The 26282-nt window shown below is 51.4% G+C and overlaps 1 long non-coding RNA gene and 1 other non-coding gene across 12 annotated transcripts in view; both read right to left on the reverse strand.

Moving 5' to 3' along the window:
• LOC126084102 (uncharacterized) overlaps positions 1-18718 on the reverse strand; it is a 66888-nt gene extending 48170 nt beyond the window's left edge. For all 11 annotated transcript variants that reach the window (XR_007518940.1, XR_007518938.1, XR_007518939.1 and 8 more), the window contains exons 1-3: positions 18608-18718; positions 15653-15834; positions 14847-14981 (exon numbers count right to left, since the gene is read on the reverse strand). This is a non-coding gene — a long non-coding RNA (uncharacterized LOC126084102). The remainder of the gene's footprint in view (positions 1-14846; positions 14982-15652; positions 15835-18607) is intronic.
• On the reverse strand, positions 15890-15966 carry LOC126084876 (small nucleolar RNA SNORD112). The gene has a single exon (XR_007519110.1). It is a non-coding gene; the product is annotated as a small nucleolar RNA SNORD112 (small nucleolar RNA).
• Positions 18719-26282: the final 7564 nt, after the last annotated feature.

The following is a 26282-nucleotide window of genomic DNA, read 5'->3' on the forward strand; positions in this document are numbered from 1 at the left end:
GAAATAAGTCAATCACATAAGGACAAATATTGTATGATCCCACTTTCATAAGAAGACAAGAATAGATATATAAACAGAAGACAGTGTTCATTGGTGGTTACCAGGGATGGGTGTAGGAAGAGAAGGAATCACTCTGTAGAGCACAGATACTTGTTATCTTTGGTGATGGAAAAAGAAGCACAAAACACGGATGTAATGAGCTCAGCTTGACCAAAGTAAACAATGCCACTAAGAAGCCCCCCAAAAAAGAAGCACACAAGAGAAAAGGATGTTTGTGCTAAAGAATATGACATATATAATTTGGCAACAATAACAGCAATAACCGCAAAACAATTATATGGTCACGTACATAGGTGTATAGGCATACATGTGTTTGGGTAGGTATAGGTGAGTACATATGTGTGCACAGATAGAAGTATCTATATGTACATGTACAAACAGATATGTGTGTGCACACACATATATTCATATAGGGCACAGTTACAGATACTTCACGGCATAACCAAACACCTTGCTAGAATGGTTTTCTGGGTTTAAGGGCTTGGGACCTTAGCCTCATGAGACAATTCAGTCGACTGGCATTACAAAGTTTATGTTCTGCATCCTAGTGAGGTTAGTAGAGCCTAGGGTCTTAAAATCTTGTAAGCAGCCTTCTAAGATACAACTATTGGTCTCTACTCATTAGGAGCAAAAAAAAAAAAAAAAAAAGAAGAAGAATGGAACCAAAGTCTCAGAGAATAAACTAGCCTACAGAGCTAATCAACAGCCTACGTGAGCTGCAGCCTCATCTACCCTGAGACCAGAAGAACTAGATGGTACCCAGCTACCACTACTGGCCATTCTGATCAGAGCCACAATAGATGGACCATGATATAACAGGAGAAAAACACAGAATTCAAAATTCCTAAAAAAAGCCCAGACTTACTGTACCAGTTGAGACTAGAGGATTTCCTGAGACTATCACCCTGAGATACTCTAAACTTTGAACCAAAACTACCCTCTGAGGTCACCTTTAGTGAAATAACAGATTGGCACACAAAATAAAGGATATTATCCGTGAGTACGGTGCTCCATTACAAAAAACAAAAGGTAAACAATTATTCTAAACCAAAGATGAGGAGATAAGGAGGTAGAAAAACTAAAATACTGGAAAAGGAACAACCAGAACGCAATTAAAGAGAATGTTGACACATTCTGAAAAATGTAACTAACGTCGCTGAACAACCTGTGTAGAATTGTCAAATGGGAACCTAATCCACCGTGTATAAGCTTTGGCCAGAAACACAAATGGATAGTATGTTAAAAATCACAAAAGAACACTCATGAATTGACCATCCTATCCAACAAATAGAAAATTACCAAGAGCTTATGTCCCTACATGCACCTCTTATTGAATTAGCAGCCAAATCTTCATCAACAGAAAAATATTTGCATAAACCATAATGCTTTAATTAATAGTAAAAACCTATAAAATGAATAAAATTACATAGCTTTTCTAATGTCCCTCAAATTTGCAGAATTGTTTTAATCATAAATCTTGGGTTATAATACACTGTCTTCATTAGTCCATGCTTGGCCCTCTTTGATTTTATTTATGTATGCATCCATTTATTCTTAATAAATCAATAAACACACATGAACCTATCACCCAAGCCAAGAACAAGGAAAGGGTCAGTGACATGTATCTGTCTCAACTCTCATTTCCCACACAGAAACCAGCCTAATTATATTTTTTATTTCAGTAACACTTGTGCTCAACATGATTAATCACCCATGGTTCATCACAAGGTCTTGCCCTTGGTCCACACGTTGTTATCCTTGATTATATTTATGTGTTCACTCATATTTAATAAAGGAGCAAACACCCATCAAACAAACACCCAACCTCAAGACAACACTAATCATTACTTGCACTGGTTGGCCCCTGGCTGATTTCCCAGAGATCACAGCCAAGATCTTCATCAACAGAGTATCGTTAGATTGCTCTAGGGCCTCCATTCTGGGGAACATAGGCAAGTATCAAAAAGAATGAAACAACCGAGATATTTTTAATGGCTGTCAGATGAGCAGCACTGGAATAATTATCATCTTTCGTTCATGACACAGTTTCACCACTGGCCCAAGCGTAGCTTCCATTTTATATATTTATTCATTTATTAATTTTTATCATGATGATGAACATGCACGGATTTACCACCCAAATCAAAAACAAGAATACCCACTATTACAAACGCCTGTCTCTATGCTTCATACCCTAAAATGGACCAGCCCAGATCTTCCCACTGCACTCAGGTTTGCAAAGTTACCTATAACCTGTTGCCTTCAAGTGGATTCCGATTCATAGCAACCTTGCAGGACAAAATAGAACTGCTGCATAGGGTTTCCAAGGCTGTAAATCTTTATGGAAGCAGACCGCCACATCTTTCTCCCATGGAGCCGCTGGTGGGCTCAAACTGACGACCTCTCGGTTCGCAGCAGGCCGCTTTAACCACTGCACCACATGCCGTGCTTAACCCAGGACTCCACAGGCAGAGTTAGAGTAATAATAGTCTTTGATTCAGATGTAACTTCATCATTGTTTCCTGCTTGTTTTTTATTATTTTTACTCATTTTGACACAAAACACGTGAACCTAGCACTAACCCAGAACAAAAATATCGATTTACCATTTATACCTGTCCAAACGCTTCTTTCTCCACAGACATACAAGCCTTACTCTCTTTTTTTTTTTTTTTTAAATAGTCTACAACTGTACGTAAGAAACCAGTTCTGCACCTCAGATGGTTTGGGAAGCATGGATATGTACCTATAACTGTGTGTGGCAGAGAAAGGGCTGAAGCCTGAGCCATCTGCTCCCAAAATTGCTGAGTTTGGCCACTGAGCCACCTTGTCTCCTGGGTCGTACAATGAGACAAAAAAGTTTCAGTTAAAAGTTGAAAAAGGAGTAAGAGGGAGAGTGGAGTACACCCACAGGGAGGAGGACCAGGCGAAGACGCCGCCACAGGCAGCAGAGGAACGCCAAGGGTTGCTGGAGACCACTGGAAGCCAGGAGAGAGACCCCGAGCAAGTTCTCCCTCAGAGCCCTCAGAAGAAGCAACATGGCCAACACCCTGATTTGGGCGTTCAGCCTCCAGAACTGTGAGACCATAAATTTCTGTTCTTTGAAGCCACCCACTTCATGGTATTTTGCTAGGGCATCCCAGGGAACCTGCTATCAGACTGTGTGCCAGTCAGGAATTGGTGTGTGCAATGGTTAGGGCCACACGGCCCACTTCCAGATCCAGCCTCAGCCCCTCCCAAGTTAGCAAACCTCTGTGCCTGTTTGCCTGTCTGAAGAGAGTAACAGCACTAGTAACTAAGCAAAAAAAGACCCAAACCCGCTGCTGTTGAGTCAGTTCTGACTCATAGCAACCCTACAGGACCGTGTAGAGCTGGCCTATAGAGTTTCCAAGGAGCGGCTGGTGGATTCGAACTGCCCTTCTTTTGGTTAGCAGCCAAGCTCCTTACCAATTCGCTATGAGGGCTCCTACAAGCAGAGTCAGCTATTGCTTTCATGGCAAAGGTAGCCTAGTAAAGCCCTTCCACCCGTCTCTGCACCCCTCACCCAAATCCTTGGCTCCCTCTGTAGCCATGCCCCAGCTGCAGTGCTGGGCGGTCAGGCCAGTCCCCCCTAAAAGGCACTCACTAGCTGTGTGACCACAGAACTAGCTCCTGTCCACACACGCCAGGCCACCCCCACCCCACTGCCCACCCCTTGGATCAGACAGCCCCCAATCTGATTAGAGAAACAAATTATCTCCATGCTCAGGCCAAGCTGAGGGTTTCGGGAAGCAGGGGCCTCAGGCAAGAAATTGTTAGGATCTGCTCTTTTTTGGACATAGCGTCAAAGCTTACATGAGTGCCCTGGAAAATCAAAACCCAACTAAGGATCACTCTGGACAACTGAAGCCATTTCACTAAACAGGACTGCTCCTGGGGGGTCTCTGCCTCGAGACTCTTGGTGTCCGGATTGTTTCCCAGAATCCAAATAGGCCTCAACAAGGACCTTACCGCCAACACTCCACTAGTCTCCTTCCCCCGTCCCAGACTGGCCTCAGACTGACTCAGGACACGAAAAATCATTCTATATACCTTGTGTATGCATATAATACATTGTAGTCCTTAGCTGCCATTGAGTCGGCCCCCGGCTCACAGAGACCCAGGCACAAGAGTGAAACGCTGCCCAGACCTATGGCTGTGATCCACAGGGTTTCCATGGGTTGATTTTCAGAAGTAGATTGCCAGGCTTTTTTTCCTAGTCTGCCGTCATCTAGAAGCTCCGCTGAAACCTGTTCAGCATCACAGCAACATGGAAGCCTCCACTGAGGGATGAGCGGTGGCTACGCATGAGGCGCACTGGATGGGACTCAAACACTGGTCTCCCACAGGGAAGGCGCGAATTCCCCCACTAAACCACCAATGCCGTACGTGTACACCTACATATTACTGTGAATGACCATACTGTTAGGGAACTTTTCCTAAAGAAGTGAGGGAAAGATCACCAGTCTGGGAATCAGGCCCCTGGGGACGGCTCCAGCCTTTGCCTTGGGCAAGACCTTTCCCCTCTCCGAGCCTCAGGCGGCAATAATCCCACTAGTCTTCCCTCCCTCCTAGGGTGATGTGAAGATGAAAAGCACAGAGTTTAAGAGCCAGCTCCTGCTCAGCAGCAAGGGATCATTAACGTTGTGCCTCCTGTAAGCAGCACACGGTGTTCCCAGCATGCTCTAGCATACATTAGCTCGTTTGATCCTCACAACAGGCCTGCGAATTAGACATAATAATCATAATTAGCCAATATTTACGGAACGCGTACTCAAAGCCAGCCACCATGCTGACTGCTTTGCTTTGCCTGTGCTGACAACCCTCTGGGGTGGGTACCATTCAACATCTTTCTTTATACCCCCCAAAACGTGCTGAGAGTACACTTTGTACCTGGTGCTGGTCTAGAGGCTGGGAATGCTGCAGTGAGCAGAACAAACACAGTCCCTGTCCTCAGAGAGTGGGCATCCTTGTGGGTGCAGATGGGAACAGACGACAATAAAGACAAAACGAGAGAAGTAACACACGTAGGACATGAGAGAGCGATGAGACTATGAGGACAGAGAAAGCAGGAAAAGACAGCAGGCAGTGGGGAGCAGGGGGGCAGTGGGGAAGCCTCACTGAGAAGATGATAATTGAGCAAAGACATCCTTACTCCCATTTTACAGATGAGGAAACTGAGCCTCAGTGAACCTGAGTGACAAGTGATCAGAGCAAGTAAGATGCAGAGCTAGGAGGTGGATGTGGGTAGTCCAATTTAAAAAAAAAAAAAAAAAAAGTTGTCCTTGAGCTGATTCCAGCTCATGGTGATCCCACGTGTGTCAGAGTAGAACTCTGCTCCATAGAGTTTTCAGTGGCTGATTTTTTGGAAGCGGATCACCAGACCTTTATTCCAAGGTCCCTGTGGACGGATTTCCGCCTCCAGTCTTTTGGCTGAGTGCTTAAACAATTGCGCCACTCAGGGCCGCCTGCCTTACCTACTTTGCTTCACCCTCCTTCAGGCTCTGGGATCATTTTTACATTCGCTTTCCTCACCATTCAGCCTGAAACTTGGCCACCAAAAATCTAATCTGGCTTGATTCACGGGACGGTGGGATGCCTGTGATAGAGCTGGCCCTTGTACACGTGATCATTAGAAATAGGACATGCAAAGGAAGATGTTACTTGAGAAGTAAACTAAGCCGCATGGATGAGAAGTTAGGTCACCCATGGACCAAAGAGGTGAGTCTGGCATGGGTGAGCCCCAAGGAGTGCCAACTTTGTCAGACACAGTCAGAGAAACAGAAAGGGGAGAGGGCACGGGTTCAGAAGGAAAGCAACCGAGGGTTCAAGTCCTGGGTTCTCCATTGGCTCGCTATGTGATTTGGGACCAGTCACTTGCCACTCCTAAGCCCCGGGTTCCTCTCCTCGCAGTTGAGGGTGGTGATTGCTGCCATGGAGAGTGGCTGTGAAGATTCAGAGATACCGTTACGCCAAGAGCCCTGGTGGTACAGTAGTTAAAGCATTTGGCTGCTAACAAAAGGTCAGTGGTTCAAACCCACCAGCTGCTCCATGGGGGAAAGATGTGGTAGTCTGCTTCTGTAAAGATGGAAACCTTGGAAACCCTATGGGGCAGTCCTACTTTGTCCTATACGGTCCATATGAGTTGGAATCAACTTGACCACAATGGATTTGGTTTTTCATTTTAAGATTATGCCAAGGGACTAGCCAAGGACCAGGTATGTGGTTGAGCTCAGAGCTTAGTTCACCCAGGGGGCCAGTGCAAAGGCTGCCTGCAGAACCTCAGTGCTATGCAGGAGTGGCTGGGGTGCAGCACCTGGGCGCTGGCAGCTCACCTGTTGCTCAGAGCCACCTGAGCCAGTCAGCACACTAAGAGGTGATACGGAAGACAGGAGCTTCACCAGTCAGCTCTGCTCAGAGGAAACTTCCCTCCACTGATCAAGTAAGCTGATGATGTCTGGAGAGACTGCTATGCTCTCGTTCCCCCGGCCAGCCACCATCCACCCATCTCCCCAGCATGCCTCCTCCAGCCAGCACCTCTGCACCCATATACTGATGCACCTGGGGACAGGCAGGCATCCAGCTGGCTGTCCAAACATCCATCCTTCCCTCTCTCCCTTTCCAGAAGAATCTGACAAAGCTGAGTTAGAATTCTGCTTCCTAGCTGATCTTGGGCAAGTCACCAAGCTCCAAAGCCCCCTCCTCAGTCAGACACAGCCAGGTGGGGATCTAAAGAGACAGCAGACATGCCAGTGCCTGGCCCGAGCAAATGGGCATCGAGCATCCTTGCATTCTGCCTCAGATTCATGCAGAGAGGAGCCCACTGTGTCTCCTACATGTTGAGAAATGCTTTGTAGAAATTATCTGCTATGTTTTAGCCGCGTGCATCCCCCTGTGGTACCCACGGCTGGATGGTGGCCAGCGCAGCCTGGGGCAGTGGGCTCTTCTGGACTCACAGCAGAAGATGCCATCTAGTGAATCAGCCCCCTGGGGGTCCTGGGTGGCAATGGTGGGACCTGGGGTGGGTCCCAGCAGACCCAGCTCCCCCTCCCCCACCCAATCTGCAGGCTGCCCTGGTTGAGATGCGGTGCACGTACTGTCTTAATCACTCAAGGGACCTGGGCTGCCAGGAGCCTTTCTTTCGTGGACAATCGCCAGCTCTGTTTTGCCTACCCCAGCCCAGCTCCTCTTTGGCGGTTTCCGGGAATAAGAAAAATTCTAAGAGCTACTGTTTGCTGAGTGTCTACACTCTATTAGACATTAGACCCCAGGCTGGGGACTTTACAGGCGTTATCTATAACCCTTTCGATGACTCTAGGACAAACACGGAATTTGCCCCAGTTACCCCAAACTGAGGTCTGTGAAGTCTGGGTTTCTCACTTCAGGTCAGGGCGCTTACATTCAACCACCCCAGCACCCCTTGAAAGTATAGGAGACAGTTTGGCCACCCATCTGAACAAGCCAACTGTAAAGGAGATTTATGAGTCCATCCGGAATATTGGAACGCCGGGGAGAGACTGGATGACATTAAGGAAATGCTGTTAATTTTTCAGCTGTGCTAATGGCGTGTGGTTCTGGTTTTTAAAAAGAACAGCGTCCTGACGTTTTAGATACACACAGAAGAATGCTCACAGAAAAGGGTGTGGTGTCTGGAATTTGCTTCAGAATTGCCCCGGTGGGTGTGGGGGGTGAGGCCGGGTGCAGGGAGGCCAAAAGGATCTGGGGTCTGAGCAAGGAGAGTGGGGGACTGCTTCTACTCCTCTCCTTTAGTGCCCTTTGCAGTTTCTCAGAGTGAAAAGTTCTTAAATCAGGAAGTGAAAAGAAAGTATGGGTGGTGAGCGGCCTGGGGAAGGGGGGCGAGGAGCCATTTAGAGAAGCAAAGGGACCAGGGTGGAGCTAAAAATTGGCGGCGGCGGGGGCGGGGGTCCTCAGGGGGCTGAGTTACAAAAGACAAACAACTCCAAGTGGACAAGGGACCAGAGATGGGCCAGAACCAGTGGGAGATGTCATCCAGAAGCTGAGTTGGGTGGCTCAAGTGGGGTGTGCAAGGGTGCAAGGTGCACCAGAACCCCCAGGCGATCCTGCTCCCCGCCAGATTCCCTTGTCCACCCCCCTCCTGCTCCCCCACAGGTCCTCTGTCCTCCCACAGGTCCACTGTCCTCCCACAGGTCCTCTAGTCCTCCAGACCCTCCTGCTCCCCCCAAGAGGTCATCCTGTCCCCCCACTCTCCTGCTCCACCACAGGTCCTCTGTGGCCCCCCTCCTGTTCCCCCCACAGGTCCTCTTCTTCTCCCCTCCTGCTCCCCCCACAGGTCCTCTAGTCCTCCCCCTCCTGCTCCCCCCACAGGTCCTCTAGTCCTCCAGACCCTCCTGCTCCAACCAACAGGTCCTCTGGTCCCCCCCCCCAGGTCATCTGGATCCCCAGATCCTCCTGGCCCCTTGCACCCTCCACCTTGGCTCTAAAGAGGCCTGGGGTACCTCCCTTTTCCAAGGCTGAGCTGACCACCTGGCAAGTCCTTCCTGGAACCCTGTGCACTTCAGTTACTGGGACAACACTGTCTTCCATCAGTCACGCTCTAAGGGAAATCCTCACAGTGACGGCTCAGCCTAGCTGAGAGGGATTCAGCTGCCTGGCCCCTGGCTTTCAATTATCTTTTCTTTTTTTTTTTTTTTTACTTACTATTATTATTATTTATTTTATTTATTGCTTTTTTGGGCAGACAAAATTGGTGCTTTTACCCTAAAATCTGTCCCCAGCAGGAAGGAAGCCTTGCCCCTCACTGCCCCCTCTTCCCTGTCCCCAGCCTCCCCCTCTTTACTGTCCCTCGTACCACTCAGAATCTGACCCACTGGCCCCAGACCTACATCTATCTCCCTGGCCCCCTCACCCACCACCCCACCTCCTGGGCCTCTCTTGTGTCCCTGCCCATCTGCAGCTGCCAGACCCTAGGCCCCTTCACCTAGGCAGCCTCTGGGGTGCCCAGCTCCCTAGGCACCGCCTGGACAGGTTCCCTCCCCACCTCGGCCCCCACTTTGGAAAGCAGCAGGCCAGCCAGTCCGACCCTCTGCTGCAGTCTGCTGCAGTGCAGTGCTGCCCGTGAGGGAGGGGCGCAGCCAGCGGCACCCCAAGACAGGCAGGCCACCCTCCCAGGCAGGGCCCAGCCACCCTGGAGGCTTGGGCTGTGATTCAAATTGCCACTGCAACAGCACTGGTCCCTCGTGATGCCTCCCCCTCCTCACTTTATAGGCTCAAAACGCGGCCCAGGCAGCCCCCTTGTGGCACTTGGGGGCGCCACAGACTCTTGGCTCATGGCTGAAGGCTTCAGACTGGTTCCACTGCATCGTGAGTTGGCACAAATCTGAAGTGGCCCAACTCCTGCCGATGCGGACCCGGCGGCTGCCTCTCTGGGTGGAGGCACTACTCCCAACCCCTTCACCCTTCCACGCCCTCCTCTCTGGACCTGGGACCTCCTGTTGACACTGCCAGGACAACACGCAGGTGCGGGGCCAGCACACACAGGTGCGGGGCCATCACACACAGGTGCCGGGCCATCCTAATGGTGCTCAGGGGCAGGCTGAATTAGAGGGGTCACTTTGGCAACAACGTTTGGTTCCCATCCCCATCTCACAGATGGGGAAACTGAGGTACAGGGAGGCTCAGAGTCCCTGTCCATGTCGGAGTATGGGCTGAGGAGCCCCCAAAGAGTGGGTTCCAGCTTGGGGTATTCTCCCTGGGGTAAGGGTCCATCCCGAAGACATGTACCCTCTTCCCCCTCTCAGCCTCATGCCCACTCAGTCCCTCCAAGGCTGGTTCTCTGATTGGGAAACCCAAGGGAGCACCAAGATACACCCACTTCTTCTCTCTCTCACTGTCCACATAAACAAGCCCCAGCCTCCTCCATCCTCGTCTGCAATCTGCTTGCAGACAGGCAGAGCCCTCCCCACGTCAGGTTCATAATCCCATTTTCATAAGCCTCTGCCCATAGGTGCTACCACCTAATTTTGAATCTGCCCTTCAAACGGATTGGGCCACAGAGGAGCTGGGATCTCAAGCACCGCTGGGAGGTGCTTATAACTGATCAATCCATCCCCTGCCCACCCACACCCCCCAGCACTCGGCACAGCCCTTGCTGAGCTGACTGGAGCAGCAGGGTGTGGTGGGCAGCTCACTGACACTGGGCTTCCAGCCTGCCCCGGCTCGTACCAGCTGAGAGACGGTGAGTACAGCACTTCACTTTTTGGAGCCTCAGTTTCTCCATCAATCAAATGGGGATCCTGAGGCCCATGCCCAGGGTTCCTGCAAGGGCAAATCCCAGGCAGAGAGCCCAGCTCAGGATCTGGCCCCAGGATGGAGATCCATAAATCTCATCTGCCCTGCTTCACCCGGGGCTGCCTTGATTTATGGTGACTTATTCCCTGTCTCTTTCCCCCACCAGACTGAGCTTCAGGACCAGAAGCAGACCGGCATCTCTTCGTCCCCAGCCCCAGCTCAGGTCTGGGCCGGGGAAGGTAGGTGCTCTGCAGCTGTTTGGAGAAGGAGTGCATGAGTGGATGGCTGGACCCCACTGGTCCCCCTGCCCCAGAACCCTCCCTGGGGAAGCTGGCCCTTGGGGGAAGAGGCAGGGAAGGGTATCTTTGGTCCCTACCCTGGGTCCCCGGGGCTGTTACAGACCATGCAAACACTTGGGCTATTAAATGCTGATGTGGGCTTAGTGTGCCATTCCTGGTGTCTCCTGCCTGTACTGTGAGCTCCGCAGGCCAGGGGCTGCCTCACTGACTTGATTTGTGTGATGAGCCGGTAGAGGGGACTTTGCGAGGGCAAGCTCCTGTTCACATTCTCAAAGAAGAGTTTGCAAAGGCCAGACTGTTTTCTCCCTCATACACTTGTTACACCCACCCTCAAGCATCCCTCCGCCCCTCTGCCCCTCCAGGGGTCCCACCATGACGCCACATACATTGATGCAGCGTCTGCTGTGTGCCCAGCTCATGTGATCCCACTTCTAATCGAGCCCTCCCAGCAGCTGGGAGGAGGGAGCCCTGCTCAGCTCCACTGTATGGAGAAGAAACCCAGGCTCTGTGAAGTAAAAGGAACTCCGTGGGGTCCCACAGCTAGGAAGCACAAAGTCCAACCCCAGCTGGTGGCTCTCAGGTCGGTCCCCTCCATGGCTCGGGAGCCCCCACCCTACCAGGCGCCTGTTGCAGGCTGGTCAGGGCCAGCCAGTTGGCCAGCTGCTCTTGAGGAAAAGGCAGGGGGCTTTGCATAGAACGCATTCTCCCTGGCAACTGGCAAAGGGGCCATAAAAAAGCCGAGAAAGGGCTTGGAGCTGCTGCACAGATAGACTCAGAGCCGCTGGACCCGGGAGGGGAAAACTGCGCCCTCCCCTGGCCTGTCTGAAGAAGCGCAGGGCAAAGGGCTCCATCCCAGGCGCCCGGGACAGGGGCAGAGGGTCGTGACCGGCCCTCAAGCCTGATCCCAAGGTTGATGGGGCTTGACTCTTCAGTGCTGAAGAGAGAGGGCTGAGACCGAGCACACTGCCTGCAAAGATGCGAGGGCAGAAGGGGGCTCGAGGGCTGCTGCGAGCCGCGAGGCAGACGCGCAAGGCAGGGGGAGGATCGGCACAGCAGCTTCGCGTGCTGGGAGCCCTGAGCAGGCTTCTCAGGGAGAGAGGGAGCTCCCTGTCACAGGAGGCATCCGAGCAGAGAGAGGCAGGCCGACACTTGGCCGGGGAACGCCACGCAGTTCTGTGCCTGGGCTGGCAGTGCGTGTGGCTAGGCCTCGGCAAGCTCTAATCCTGGTGGGCCAGGCGGGGAGCAGCGGGCCAGCAGGGGCGCACGGGCTTTCCCACGCACCTTGCCCCGGGCTGACTGCAAAGGCACCGAGCCGGCTGTGCGTGCAGCGTCTGAGTTATCAAGAGGCAGTGAGGGAGAGAGGAGCAGAGGATGGGGGTGAGTTCTGGGCTGGCGGGGGGAATGGGGCTGTCCTGCAGCCAACTCCCCAAATCCAGGGCCAGGCCACCTGAAGTGCCAAGTGCCCTCCCCACTCCCAGGCCAGGAAAGACTGTCCTCTCTAAGGCAGTAAGCTGGTGCAGCCAGGGAGCTGTCCTGGGGGTGTAACGAGGTGGCTACAGCCACTCAAGGGGCCACCGGTCATGGGAAAGCAGGGCCCCTTTCTGAAGGCTGGGCCACAGCCACGGGCTTGGCTGGTGGTGGCCCATGCCTTGGACACTAGGGAATTCGGAAAGCCCCCTTGCCCAGTGATGGCCGAGGAGCCTGCATGCAGATAAATGAGGCAGCCCTGGAGTCTGTGCTGGCTCTCAGGGCCCATTCCCAGGGCTCCATCTGCTCCCAGGAACTCCGGGGCCGCAGCCTTTATCGGGGGACCTGCACTAGGCGAGGCTCTGGTCTGCAGTTTCTAAAGGAGTTTTCCTGCCTTTGTTCCCAGGCCAGGCGCTGTGCATGTGTGTGTGTGTGTGTGTGCGTGTGTGTGCGTGCGCATGTGTGTGTGCGTGCACACATGTGCACTTGTGCATGGAGAAGGCCAGGCTGGGCAGTGGGCGACCCGGGGGCTATAACCATGAAATGACAGAGACTGGCCTGGCCACCCTCTGGGAGGGCAAAATGACAGGGAGGACAGAGCCCCTTGTCACTGCCACCTAACTGTCCCACTCTTGACAACCCCATCACCATTGCTGTCAGCCGCGGGGTTGCGACAGCTGCTAGGGCTTGCCGTGGGGGGGCAGCATCGTGTCGCCGGTGGAAGGCACAGGCTGGCCCCTGTCTCCCAGACAGACAGACAAACTGCCCCAGCCACCTCACTTAGGAGCGGCCAACCTTGGGCAAACTGCTTGCTTTGGAGGAGCCTCGGGTTTTTTTTTAACGTTTTTTTGACATTGCTGTTGTTTTAATCTATTAAAGGATTGATCTGAAGCTGTCCATTTGAAAATGTTTGATAAAGTGACGTTTACATGTGTGTGTCTCATTATGAGGGGGGCGGAACCAGACGGCAGCCCCATCGCAAATGTTGTGAATAAAAGGTTTCTGGTCTTGGGGTAGCTGGTGGTGCAGAAAAGGGCTCAGAAGAGCTTGGAAAGTCACCAACCCAAATCCCAAACCAGGGCCAGAGGCCACGGGGAGTGACAACATACCCTCTAGCCCCTGCCCAGCAGGCTGCTGCGAGGGGCTCCTGCTGACGAGGGAGCGCCACCCCCTCCCACTAACAGCCCCTCCTGCTCCAGGCGCCAACAGCCTGGCTGCCTTGTCATTCATTGCACCTGGGAGTTAGGAACTCGAGTTCCCGCGTGAAGTGCGGGGCTAAATTGCTAACCCATCTACAAAGACATGGCCAGCTCTACAAAGGGCCACAGAGAACTACCACTGGGGCAAGAAGTGTCTCCAACCAGAGTCAATAAGCGGAGAACTCAGGAGAGAAGGGCCGTGTGCTCAGGACCAAGGAAGTCCACTTTTGTGTAAGAGGCAATACGCGCGTCATCCCTCCACTAGGTAAGTCCACCTGACACACAGAAGCTCATTTAGGCCAGCCTGGCCCAGGGAGCATTTTCTGCAAAATTCAGATGTCAGGTTTAGCCAGAAGTTTTTCCAGGAATTATTAACCTCGAGGGGCTGCAACCATGTGCCTTCCGAAACACCCCTGCCAAGATGCATGAACTGTGAGCCTAAAAAACCTGCCTCGAGAGCAGTCTGGCTTATTCTATATATTTATAAAATGCACCATCGCCAAACTTTTCAGAAAAACCCAATTAAAGCCGGCGAAGGCAGCCCCTCCTCCAGCCCCCAGGAGTCTGAGAAAAGGCACGCGTGGCCCTTTGGGGTGTGGGGCGCATCGAGGGGGCAGCGCCTCCATGTTTATTGTCATGTCTCAGCTTTTTTGTTTAAGTGTTTGGTCTTCCTGCTGGGAAAACAAGCGGCCTCTTGTCTCAGGGCGGGGGGGACAGGCATTTGGGGACAGGACGTGACAGGGAAAGTGTCTGGTCTCTGCTAGGTGCTTTGTGTTGGCTACTGTGCCGGTGATTTACTTGGGTTATTATCTCACTGAGCCTCTCAATAGCCCTGTGTGTGGGAGATTATGATTCTGTTTTTGTTTTGTTGTTGTTGTTTTAACATCAGGAAACTAAGGCAAAGAAATGCTTAGGGAGCTGCCGAGGACACACCGCGCGTCTGTTCTATAGCTGGGTTTGTGCGCAGGGACGGCAGCTCCAAGCTCATGCCTGGCCTCTCGGAATCCCACCTACCCCGGGAAAAGAAAGGGCACCCAACCTTTGAGCACACTGAGTGACTCTTGTTGCCCCCCCACCACCACCACCACCTAATCAGGACCCAATCTCACTTGGTGTCATAGCTTCTCTAGCCCAAAGCCCATGACACTGTCCCAAAGGCAGACACACCCACTCGACCCCATCCTGTCACCATCACCTGGCATGGGACCTGCCATCAGGTTCCTCCCTTCCAAGCCCAGCTCCTGTTCATGTTTGGGACCAGACCTGCTTGCCATGAAAGACGCCGTCAACCATTTCCAGCTGTAACTATGCCCAGCAAATCCATTGCTGCTACTCCTGGCCTTGGGACACTGCCCCCAACCCGTGAGACCCATGACCCTGGATTCTGGCGCCCTGCACAGAGCTCCCAGCAGATTTGGGGGACCTGGTGTGTAAGCCCAAGGGCTAGAGATGCCCAGAGCAGTCTGGGGCAGTGGGGTGCCAACCTAAGCCTCCCCAGGCATGTGTTTGTAGGTTTTTGCACTCTGAGGTCTTACCTGGTGCCACAGGCAGACATGATGCAGTTTTCTGAAGCTGCCTGTCACCCAGAGAAAGAGTACATGGTTTTCAGCTACAGGAAGTCAGGTCCAGGTGACACTGAGGGCCAGTTGGGGTCAGGGGCACCAAGGGCACTGTAAAGGGACAAAGGAAAGGAGGCAATTAAAATGTGATCAGTTTTGTTTGTTCTAGAAAAATGTGGAATGTTCTCTTGGACTAGGGGAAAAGAGAATCACAATTCGGGAGATGGATGCTTTGGTAGATTTTTGCTGGAGGTGCTGTGAGGGCTCTGGAGGAGGGCACCTCTAACTTTGAGTTCACCATAGGGGGTATTTCAAGACTGGTTTGAAGGCTCACGAGCAGGCAGGGGCACGCTGAGAGGGGTAGGTAGCCCTGTGTGGCCGCGGTGCGCCAGGCAGGGAATTGGGTGGGGGGGGGGGTGGGGATGCATGAAGCTAGAGAGTTCAGAGCCAGACCCCCCGGGTCCTGCGTGCCAGGCTCCGGCTGTTTTGGACCACATTCTGGGAGCTCCGGGAATTCGGTTGGAGGATTTAAAGCAGGAGAATGACAAGGTCAAAAGGGCATCTCAGAAAGATCCCTCAGCTAAAACAAATTCCTGCAAACCGTTTAATCCAGCAACTCTACCTCTGAGGAGTTGTGGTAAGGGAATAATTGAGACCGTGTTTACAGGTTTAGCCACAGGAACGCTCAGTGCGGTGTTGTTAGCAAAAGCAAAAAAGGCAAGTGGCTTAGACTGCTTTTTGGGGAAGCCAGTTGGGCAGAATTGTATGACTTAAAACCTCACCACTGCTCCGTGCAAAGCCCGCTTGTCTTGTACATGTTCATTCGTATTGATTTCTTAAAATAATTGAAGGAACATCATGAGCCCGAGACCAAGGCTTATATTCACACGCCTCCTCCCCAGCGTGCTCACAGCTGGTGTCTGTAGCGGTAGGAACGTATAACGCACCCTGGTGCACATATACCCTGGAATATTAAACAGCTCTTAAAAAGAACGCAACGGCGAGGCCTATTGTCTTTCAATGGACCACAGGATTTGGTGCCGAACTGAATTAATCACGATTCTTTGTTCATAAACACACCCTTGTCATTGGTCCAGGGATGCCTGTTAGTTCACTAATTTATGTATTCATATATTCATTTGCAATAATGCAATAAATACTTGAGAGCCCACCACCCAAACCCAGGCCTCAGCAATTACTTGCATCTGCCGCTCCTATCCGCCCCCCACCCCGAGGTAAGGACCTGGGGCTTGCAGAGTATGGAGGTGATTTGAAAACACTCTGGCGTGTACACATTACTGAATTCTAAGCTGGTGTTCTAAAGGAAGCTGTCAACCTTTATTCTCTCCAAGCATATTCTCGAGTGAAGAAAGACAAGCTGCTGCCAAAGAAAACATAGCTATGATATGCTATATGCAAAAAATAATCAAAATAATATATGTTAGTGGTTTATAAATATAAGCAAATGCAAAGAACCGTATCTGAAACTAGACACCTGGAACTGGCACCAGGGGTTAATTTGGGGAAGGAGTCTGGGACAGGGGGAGGGCTAACGATGATGGCTTTAGCTGTCACGGCAGTGTTTGATTTGTCAGTAATGACTAATAAACATTTTTAGTAATGTTCGATTTTTAGGAATTTTATCGGTGCATTTCTCGTAGAATTAAAATAAACATTTTGCGTGTGGGTTTTGTTTTGTTTCTTTCTCTTTTCATTTGGTTTTGTTTTTACGAAAACAAAAGAGAGAGCCCTTTGGGGATGGATCGGGGTGGGCACAAATGCCCAAAGCAGTTCTGCAGACACAGGGGATTTGTTTTCTCCCTAAGACTATTCCTTTTTTTTTTTTTAATTTTATGTGCTCTGAAGCTGGGGCCCAGGGGCCTCCAAGGTGGCCTGTCAGTGACATTCAGCCAGCAGGTGTGTGCCTGCCTGCTTCAATTTCTCCACCCACAGCTCTAGCCCCCACCCAGCCTCCTGCAGTGTCCGCAATGTGCCCATTGTGGGGGTGGGGGGGCAGGAAGAGGACTTTCCTTTTTGGTCGATAAGAGGCCCTGAAAGCTAAATGCTGTGGCACAGGCCCTTGGGGATTTGGTGACTGGAATGAAAACGCCGGGGAGAAAGGGACCCGGGCCTCAGAGGGCAGCAGCCCCACCGCTCACGTGCACAGAGCACAGCCAGCTCACTGGCAGACCCGTACCTGCTGCATCCCCCCACAGCCTGCGCCTGCCCTGAGTGACAGCAGCCGCCAACTGCTGTGTTTCCTCCCCAATTCCAGTGCAGAACTAAACAGGCTAAACAGACACAGGTATTTCCTGCTGGTCCCTGCCCGCTCCCCACTGCCCCTCACCCACACCCAGGGTACTGCATTGCATCCCGACTCCCCATCACAACCCCTTCTCCCCAAGGCACCCCAACTCCTGCTTGCACCCTAAGCTTCACACCCAGCTGCCCCAGGTCCCCTTTAGCAGTCACAGGCCATCAGGCCCCCTGGAGGGCTCAGCAGCCAGGCTGTGAGTGACCAATAAGTATGACCACACTCACGTCTAAAGATAAAGACATCGAGGCTCAGAGACAGCAGGTGACCCAGGAGCCCCGAAAACCAAGCCTAACTTTAAACCAATGTCAGTCAGATCCCCTGACCCTGCAGACTATCCAACTGGTTAGCTGGTTAAATAAATGCCTCTCCTCTTGCTGAGTTAATGCAGGTAGGGCTCTTCCAGAACTTTCTCCGACCCCTCAGCCACCCCTCTCCTCTTCTGAACAGAGCCCTATTTTCAACCGTGACTTTGTGTGGAAGAAATGTGAGCTTAGGTTCCACAGGGCTCTGCCCACCTGCCCGATTCATAACCGCCTTTCCCACAGGCAAGGCTCCACTATCTGTGGCGGGGTGGGGGGTGGGGGGAAGGGTTATTTTGGACTGGACTTGCTCCTTGTGCATATTTTCGGGGTTTTGTCATAGTTTTGCAAATACAGAATTTTTTGTGATAAATAAAGATAAAGTGCAGTGCCAGGTTTACGGACAGTGAATCCCTAAGGGCTGAGGTCACCGAACGTGGAGACATGCTTTCCTCTAGAACCACACGGAAGCCCAGGCAGCACCAATAAAAATCACACAGTTGCACAAAAAGAAAGGCACTCTGGAGCCCAAGGCTGACCCTCTCAGCTCCTATTCCCTTCATCTTCCCTCTGGATTCTATAAAAATGAAAAGGGCTTTGCAGTGAGGCTGTTGGGGGACAGAGCTGCCTAAAATCATGGCCGTATTTACATTTGTTGGATACCAACCAGGTGCCAGGCATTTTACATTTTGTTTTGTCTAAAGGCAACTCAAAATCACCGTCTCGGTCCTATGGCGGCGGGGGGGGGGGGGGCGGGGGGGCGCGTGATTTACAGTCACTTGTCCAGGGTCACACATGTCCCCCAGTGGGGCTTGGTCTCTCTGCTCCAGGTCAGGCGGGATGAGGCCCCTTAAGATTCCCGGGGTGTTGGTACCCGTTGTATCATGGTGGGAGATTTTAACACCCCCTTAATAATATATGACAGACAGGCAAGGATAATGGGGTTATTCTGGATTTTAAATTATGTTCCTATATTACGGTTGTACACCCTCATTTCTTTAGACCCTCACCTTCCAAATAAGGCTATGCGCTCCCCTCCCCTCCACAGGTAATACGTGTAGCCACTCCTGCTGCTGGGAAGGCCAACCTTTGTCAGGTGCATGAGAGGAGGGTGCACATACCTGGAGGGCACTAAGTGAGACTGGGATGCTGGTGCCACACCCCTCTGGGCAGGTGGGCCATCCTCGGGGCCACAGGAGCCATGCTCACTGCCCATCCAGGGGCAGCGAGCCTCAGCTGCAAGATAAAGGGCCTGAGTTAGTTCCACTCCAAGGAGTTTCATGTATAAATTTACAAATAGTTAAAAAAAAAGCTCATTTCCCAGACCTTTTGATGTGCTCCAGGGTCAAGCTTCTGCTCCCTTCCTGGGAAAAAGCAGCATCACACTCCAGGCCACCTGGGAGGGGAGAGGAGACACTGCTCACGGGTGTCCTGCTCAAGGGCACGCAGCCTTCCAGACCCAGCCTCAGGCCTCACTGACTGCCAATAGCCCTACTGTGTGCAAGGGAGGACAGGACCAACCAATGGCAAAGGGCAGATTTACACCAAGGGCAGCAGGACAAAGCCAGGCAGTCCCTGTTGATGGTGGTCAGGGTAAGAGATAGAAGAGCCAGTCCAGAGCCAGGCTTTGGGGGTCCAGGAAGACCCCTGCTCTCTCAGACTCTGCCCAGGCACTGGGAACAAGGGAGAGACACACAGGGCAGGGACTTAGTGAAGACGTGATGCCAGGAAGACGGAGAGGAGGAAGGCGCTGCATGGATGGCCAGGGTCACTTCCCAGAAGTGGGGTTATACACACTGTGTGTGCCTGTGTGAACAGTGAACACACACACGTGTGCACACACACATGTATTCACACAATTATACATGCACCCCACACACATCACACTTACGCCATACATACACACTAACAGAGACACATGCACCCACATACACACAGGTGCATACGCACATCACATAGAGACACACGTACACACACACGTGCACCACACACCACACATGTGGACCACACACAGCATACATATACATACATATGCACACACAGCACATATACCACACATGTACACACCATTCACATACACACAGCACATATACACAAACCACACATATGCACCACATACATGTGCCATATACGCTACACACACACCCCACATGTGCACGCACCACACATTCATACACGCACACACACATACCATGCACACTGAACACTCTACATGCCACACACACACACACGGACACACATACCACATACATCACACATGTACACACCACCCATTCATACATGTGCATGCACACACATATGCACATACATACAACACATAGACAAACCACACGTGCACACGCACATACACATACATGCACACACGCACACGATGTATGTGTCCCATAAAAAACAAGTATGCGCTAGGCTATTCTTAAAAAAAAAAAGGCTATTCTTAGGGACATAAAAATGTTTACAAGCACTACATTCACCCGGACTAACGTGTGGAGCGCACACGCTCTCTGTGTCACCACACGCCCTTCCTCCACCCTGCCTCCGGACATGGAGCAGACACTGACCCCTAGCTGGCCTGCACTGCACAAGCTGCCTGGGCTCTTATAGTGGGAGTTTATAGGTGTCCCCAAAACAGAAACAGGGACACCAACTGGGGCCCAGGGGTTCCAAAACCAATTTTAAAACCTTGATGGGGAGGCTCCATTTTAAAAGTTAACAATTTGAGACTCAGCATTTTGGGGGTTCGATAACTTGGCCAGGACCCCATTGGTCACTATGCCCAAACTTACAAGGCCCAGGACATGAACAGAGGTGCCAGCTGGGTTGACCTGCTGGCCTTGGTCAGTCCTGGTGAGAAAGGTGAAGTCAGGCCCACGAGGGGTTTGAGGTGTGTCTGGGCCTCCGTTTACCCGTCTGAAAATGGGGACAATAAAGGCCATGCCCTTACAGGTAGTTATGAGAATGAAAAGAATTAAAACATATGAAATGTTAGAACGTGTCTGGCACATACTAAGTACTCAAGAAATATCACCTAAAAAAAAAATCATAGAGGCACCCAAATGCAGCAGCATGGAGAAAAGAAGGTCCTAGTATAAAGGGAGGTGGCAGAAGTAGGATCAGAGGCTGTGTGCAGGGACCGCTGCTGTGGAAAATGCAGCTCGTCCACAGGACGGCGGGAAGGCAGGAAAAATGGCCACGCCGTTGTGGAGGGCACAATTTCCCCTTCCTTAAAGAAATAAACTTATCTCATGACTTTTCAGAGAGAAGCGAGTTCCCAGTTGGGACAGCAGGAGGTCGGCTGGCCACTTGCAGCCAAGGTAAGACTTGGGGTGGGGGTTCCCTGCCAACGACTCTTTCCCAGGGCATCTGGTGGGGGAGGGACTGGGAGATTAGCGGGTGTGGGCCAGCACTCAGGAAGAAAGGTTAAAGGTTTCATTTGTCCTCAAGGAGAGCGGCATGACACGGAGGGAGACTCGATGCCTCTGTGCAAACACTTGAGCAACTATAATTAGCAGGTCCTGGGCCAGCTGTCCTGTCCTTCCACCGACAACCAAATGAGCAAAAATGAGTTGGGGATGACAGCAAGAGCTTTTTGGGGAAATGGAGACAGTCACTGAGGGCCCCCAGGCCTCTGGTCGGGCCCCCAGCCAGGCCTCGTGGTGGCTGCATGACCACCAAGGAATGAGGGCCTCTCAGGTCCCCAAATGTCAACTCCCCACTTCACCCGGACAGCTGCTTCTGCCTGCTCAGTCCATCAGAGCTGGCCTTCAACACTGCTTCTGCCTGTTCCCTTCCAAAGGCCTTGGGCCAGCACTGGCCCCTCTGGACCTCTGCTTCCCTGTTGGGCGGGGCTTGCTCCCTCCCTCGTAAGAAGCCAATGCAGCGATGGTTGAGTGGCCAGGACCATGCCTGGCACAAGGCTCTCTACAGCCATCTCCCCCCAGGAAGGAGGTGAAACGGCCTCTGCCTCCTGCTCCAGCTGTCGTCCCACCATGCAGCGCCGCATCAAGGGCTGGTCTCCTCATTTGGCTTCTACTCCCCACCTTCCTGTGTCAAGAACCACTATCCTTTTAGGCCCTCAGCCCCCAGAACTTTTCCAGATAGAATACAGGACACCTGCTATAGTAAGAAGCCCGCCTGATGTGAACAGATCCCACTCACAGACCCCTCAACAGCTGCTTATAAAATCAAGATAACCACTAGAAGACACCATATAGTCTGTGCTTTTGACCAGGGCTCTTACGTGTAGATACTTTTGTTTAAATGATTAACAGCAAGGCCCCAAATGATAAGAGCAGCTGGTGGAATTGAGGCAGGGTGGGAGTTCCTGAGCTCACCTGTGCAGCCAACAATACCCCCCCATCACTGTTCCCCAGGGTCGTGTCTCGGGCACCTCGAGGTGCCCTCAGGCTATAGAAGTCACATGGGAAGACCACGGCCTGAGCCTTCATTGCAGATATGGGGAAACTGAGGGCCCAGGAAAGAAGGTCATAGAGAAAGTCAGGTGGGTGCAGGCCCAGGAGCTGGCACACGGCTCCTTCCCCGCCTTCTTGCCTTGAAAGGCAAGAGCAGCCTCAGAAAGCTGCTGATTGGCTGGCCAGCCTCGGGCAGCCCAGAGAAGAAGGATATGCTCATCAGTGACCCCTGTCTAGCCCCTCCTACAGGCACATTCTCCCCTTCTCCAGCTTATGCTGAGAAGAGTGATCCAGCTGCCCCCTGGAGCTGCCAGTCAGGAGGGGGCCGTGGCCCCCCACCATTGCTGGGCCAGGGGTACTGACCTCACCTTGATGGCTGGGGGAGGCGACGAGCTGGGGACCCTGTTCAGGAGGTAACAGGGCTATTACGCAAGGAGGCCCTCTACTCTGCCTGGCCCAGAGAGAGCCTGGTTTGCAATGAGAACAGGACCTCCAGAGAGCAACCCCAGGTCTGCCATAACCCACTGTGAGTCCAATACTCAGTTTCCCCTCCACTACCATAATGTTCAAGGCCCAATGGAGCCTGACATTCCAGGACCTTTGTCCAGGGCACCAGGAAAAGGAATAGGAGTAACAGAGACCAGGCCTCTCTGGGCCAGGATGAGAAGATCTTCCATCTGTAAGACCCAACTTGTTCTTAGCAACAAGTCAGGTGGTTGAGTGAACAAGGCAGGGGCCCGGGCCACTGGAGGGAACCCCAATACCAGCTATTCCAGGTTAGCAGCCCACAGCTTGCTCCCAGGTTGGGGGGCAGCCCACTGGAGCCCTGCAGGTTCCATGGTCCCCAGAGACCCAACCCAGGCTCCTTACAGAGTCCTTAGGAAGCCATCTTCAAGAGTCCCTCCATCCTCCTCTGCTCCCAGGTAGCACACTGAAGGAGAAGAGTGGCTTATCCACACCAGGGAAACCAAGAGAGATCCCAAGCCCTAGCCTGCCAAGGTCATGTCTTGACCTTGACATTAGTTTCAAAAACCACAACCACCTGTGGCCCTCCCAGCCTCGCAGCAAACCCAGGCCCGCCATGCTGCATGAATCCCAGCATGACCAGGGCAGGAGGGGTCAAAGGGAAACCTTTGCTTCAAAGTCACTCAGCCCCTAGACCCACCAAAAGCCTGGTGGAGCTGCCTCTCAGCCCAAGTGGCTCTAGAGGGAGGCCGAGGTAGGTGGGGGTCTTCCCTCCAGGGTAGCCCTGACACCCATCCTGGTGGGGTGCAGGGGCTGTGCAGCCAGCTCTGCAGAGAAAACAGGCTTTCTCTTGGTCTTCACCTTCCTCCTGGGCTCCTCGAGCCCCCTCTATCGCCCTCACCTCTCCTCTACTTCCTCCATCCCCCACCCCCCACCCCAGGCTCAACACTGCTCCTAAATATCCTCTCATCTTCTCTTCCAAGCTCTATTTTTAAAATCAAATTTCCTTTGCTGTTCAGGCAGGCTGACGGGGAGAGAGGTATTCGCTGAGGGATTTGCCCCCCCCACCCCTCCATGCCTGACCCTTCATAGACACACGGTGGCAGCTTGACCCCATGGGCCACTTGCTCTAAGCGAGCAGAGAGCTGGCCAGACCGAGGCTCTGGGCACAGCAGTGGTGAGGCTGGGGTGTCTGTCTCTGAGTGTCGGGGAGACAGGGTCCAACTCAAAGACACCAAGGGTGATTCGGACTCCAAGCCAGGTGCACTAACTCCTGACTTTTTGGAAGGTGAGAATTGCCAAATCAATAGACATTTCCTAAAGAAATTGTCATGAGGCTCAAGAAATCAACACTGAGCCACATTGGGAGGGCTGAGAACATGATTTCTGGAGACACTGGAGGGGTGGTCGAGGCAGCCCCTGTGCTGGGTGCGGGCAGGTGGGCAAGTGGGCAGGTGGGGTGGGAGTCAGCCAAGAAGCCCACGAAATTGTGGAATGGGGGAGGTGGAAAGGCAGAGACACCAACAAAGTGCCAGGGGAGTGCAGGTCCTACCTTGGGAAATGACTGTCCCAACAATGCCCCAAGGATGACACCTGAGTGAAGCCTCCAAGGAGATGGTCGCCAGGTGTAGGAGAAGCCCCCCTCCCCCTGACCCCAAGCCCCCTGTGCTCACCTCATGCAGGTGGGCTTGGACCTCATGCGTCCCTGGGACATCCTTCGTGGGAGGGCTGTCTCCATCTCTTGGCAATGGGGAGGGGGTCTAGCACAGTGCCTGGCCCAGAGAAAAAAAAGATCAGAACATGCCATGGAGTGAATTAATGAATTCTGCGCAGATGTGGATACAATACAAACAAGATGTGTTTGGGGATGGGAAGTGAGATCTTCAGTCTTTGTGGAGTAAAATGAGATGAGGGGTAAGGAATTGACGCTAGGAACCATGAAAGGTTAAAATTTTGGGTTTCATGCGTAGGAACTGAAGGTTTTATGTCATCAGCAATGGAAAGCCATATGGAGATTTTCCATCCAAGAAATATTCGGCCCTATTTTCATTCCACGCTGAGGCCGTTTGGATTTTATGTGGTGGACATGAAATTTGAAAGGTTTTAAGCGAAGAGTATCATGATGAAATCTGGATACCCGTGCTAAGCAGTTGAGATTTTTTGTTAGTGATGAAAATGCATTAAAAGATTTTAAGTGGGGGTTTCATGAATAGATCTGGGTTTGAGAAGCAATCTGGACTTTATTCTGAGGGTGACAGAATCAAGCTTTCATACCATGTGAAGGAGCCTGGGCACTTGCCAACAGGTTTCAAGAAATGCAATGATGAGATTTTTTTGCCCGTGGGAGATAAGTAAAATACATGGGAAAAGGTATTTGAAGGCTAAGAGTTTTGGACTTTAGATTACAGGCACTGAAGAAATATTGAAAAATTATAAATAGAAGGGTAACAGCCACAAATTTAAGTAGCCGCTAAAACATTTTATATGTTGAGGGGGGTGCCAGAGTCAGGTTTTCTGAGCACACTGAGGAGATCTGACTGCTGCTGAAGACATCAAAGTTGAAAGATTTTAATCAGAGGAGTTACATGACCAACATTGCAAATATGCAAAGAAATGTGCAATTTATTTTTCAGCTCTGGCATGATTAGATTTTCGCTCGTGCCTTGGATTTTGATTCCAGCCAACAAAAAGTTTTAAGGGCGTGAAATGGTGAGGTTTTTGTTTGTTTGTTTGTTTGGGCATATGTCTGATACAAGAGTATGCAGAGAAATTACAAAATAAAATTCACATCCTATGCTAAGGAATTTGGACATTTTTTCATATGCAATTAAGAGACATTGTAAGGTTTCAAGGCAGAGTTAAAAGACCAAATTTTATATAGTGCACGGGGAAGTGTGAACTTTAAGAGCTAACATGATCGCAATTTTATATCATGCTAAAAGTCTGGATTTAAGCCATTGAAGGCTTTAAAGGAGTGGCCGGGTGTGACACAGGGGTTTTTTTATAGTTTAGTTTGTGTTTTACGTTAAGCAGTTGGGACTTTATGTTCCAGGCGATGAAGAAACTGAAAATTTTCCATCAAATTTATGGATTTTTGCATAGCCAAAGGAGTGGGTTTTTATGAAGATAGTATGAGCAGGTTTTCATAGCTTGCCAAGGAGACGTGATTCTACATGAGACCTGCGGGCGCTGGAGCGTTCCCTTATGAAGAAGGGCGTGATCTCATGTCTGAGCACTCATGTGGAGGACAGCATGGATTTTAGCCAGTCAGGGGAGTCAAGGAGTTTAGTCTACAGAAGAATTAGGTGGTGAGACACAGTTTATGCAAAGAGGTCTGGACTTGATGAAGGAGACAACGGAAGTGTCCACAGGTCCCTTGGGACCAAGACACCCTGTACGTTACGCGAAACAGTTTGTTCTTTTATTGGAGGCCGTTTTATGGAGATGGAGCAGGTCTTTTGCAGAGGAGGTCTATGCTGGAATTTACATAACATGCTAGGAACTTCAGATGTTATTTTGAGGAGTGACAGAATCACATTGTTGTGCCACACTAGGGAATTTAGATTCTAGCCATTAAGGGATCTTAAAAGTGTGACGGTGAAATTTTTGTGTGAAAGAACAGTCCGCAGCGAAATGACATAGCAAGATATATATTTTATGGTAAGGAGTTTGGACCCTACCCCACAGGTCATTAAGAGATCACAGAAGGCTTTAAGCACAAGTTACAAGATCAAGTTCACATACCTTGCAAGGGAGCGTGACCTTTTAAGTGATGACATGACCAAATTTTTTTATCATGTGAAGAAATTTGGACTGAAGCCAATAAAGAGTTTAAGGAGTGATCTAGTGAGGTTTTTGGTTTTATATGGATTAGTCTGTAAGGAAATTACAAGGTAAATTTTTTTTATTTTTGTGCTAAGTG

This window comes from Elephas maximus, chromosome 10 (genome assembly GCF_024166365.1).
Source record: "Elephas maximus indicus isolate mEleMax1 chromosome 10, mEleMax1 primary haplotype, whole genome shotgun sequence".
Taxonomy (NCBI): Eukaryota; Metazoa; Chordata; class Mammalia; order Proboscidea; family Elephantidae; genus Elephas; species Elephas maximus.